The sequence below is a fragment of the Camellia sinensis genome, chromosome 8, assembly GCF_055761805.1.
Source record: "Camellia sinensis isolate YWXY chromosome 8, ASM5576180v1, whole genome shotgun sequence".
Classification (NCBI taxonomy): domain Eukaryota; kingdom Viridiplantae; phylum Streptophyta; class Magnoliopsida; order Ericales; family Theaceae; genus Camellia; species Camellia sinensis.
The window spans coordinates 132,349,195-132,350,935 of NC_138968.1; the positions used below are offsets into that span (position 1 = coordinate 132,349,195).

General features: G+C 34.3%; 1 pseudogene; it reads left to right on the forward strand.

Moving 5' to 3' along the window:
- The first annotated feature begins 273 nt into the window (after positions 1-273).
- Positions 274-702, forward strand: LOC145798060 (rust resistance kinase Lr10 pseudogene; annotated as a pseudogene).
- The last annotated feature ends 1,039 nt before the right edge of the window (positions 703-1,741 follow it).

Here is a 1,741-nt window from a genome sequence, read left to right on the forward strand (position 1 = left end):
AAAGGTTTCAAGGACAAGTTGGGGGAAGGAGGCTATGGTTGTGTATACAAAGGAAAACTTCAAAGTGATCATATTGTGGCAATAAAGATATTAAATAAGCCCAAAGCTAATGGCCAAGATTTCATCAATGAAGTTGCTACCATTGGAAGAATTCATCATGTCAATGTGGTACAACTAATGGAATTTTGTGCTAAAGAATCTAAGCGTGCTAATGGGTCTCTTGAAAAGTACATTTTTTCCTAAGAAGGAAATATATCTTTGAGTTGCAAGCAAATGTATGAGATTTCTCTTGGCGTGGCCCGTGGGATTGAATACTTGCATCGGGTTTGTGATATGCAAATTTTACATTTTGACATCAAGCCTCATAACATTCTTTTAGACGAGAATTTCACTCCAAAAGTTTCCGACTTTGGGCTTGCGAAATTGTATCCAACAGATAATAGCAATGTGTATGTGACTGCAGCAAGAGGAATAACGGGCTACATGGCTCTAGAATTGTTCTACAAAAACATTGGACATGTTTCCTACAAAGTTGATGTTTATAGTTTTGGAATGTTATTGATGAAAATGGCAGGTAAAAGGAGAAACTTGAATGCATTTGCTGATCATACAAGCCAAATTTACTTCCCTTCTTGGGTTTATGACCAATTTAAAGAAGGGAAGGACGTGGAAATGAGAGAAAGCACAGAGGAAGAAAGGTAGATGATAAGAAAAATGATAATAACAACATTATGGTGCACACAAATGAAGCCTGATGATTGTCCTGCGATGAATAAAGTTGTAGAAATGCTTGAAGGAAATATTGAACTAGTGCAAATGCCTCTGAAGCCTTCCCTAACTCCTCAAGAGATGCCAACTAAAGATAACTAAGTGAACCCCTTTCCTAACACCAATAATTTGGAATGATAAATGTTGTACTATTGCAATAGTATGTATGTACTATATTGTTGGGTATACCTCCGTATTGGAGTGTGAGACTCAATTGGTTTATTAAAAGAATTTAATTTGATTTGGTGTTGGTTATAATATATTTTAATATATCATATCTAATTTTTTGGAAGCCCAATGAGTTTTTTTATAATCTGTTTGGTACAATTAGGGTTTTGATATAATACCAAAGAATCAACAATATTGCTTCAGTATTGTTTTGTATTTTTTTAAAGAAGGCAGCGGCTTGTGTGTGCGCTAGGTGATTCATCTCGGTGACCGTGCTAGGTGCTTTTCAGTTTGGTGTTTGATCAATTCTATGGATTTGATTTATTGATGTTGTTGTTATCTTTGATTCAAAGTTGATTTGGGTTATTATTTTGGGTTTTCTACAACTCTATTTTGAAAACAATTTTGTTCATCTATTTGGTGAGGTCTTTCCTCTTGTTTGTTTGTGATTATTTAGAATTCACTTAAGGATGGTTTGTGAGACCATTCGTGTCTCGTTTGTAATCGTTTAGAAACTTTTTGGTTGATAGTGGAATCGGATTTCAATCTCGTGGACATACCTCACATCGAGGGAACCACATAAAAATTCTTGTATTGCTATTGATTTAATTTTTTCGCATTAGTTTTTATTCCAATTGATTGATTTACTTGTGAGAAATCATATATTTTCCCTAACAACTGGTATCAGAGCTTATGGTTTATTTAGGTTTATTTATTTATGTAAATCAATGGAGGGGAATGTGGGTCGTATGTTTAGCTTCAATGAAAGCAATTAGGTAACTTGAAAACTAAAATGGAGGACTTA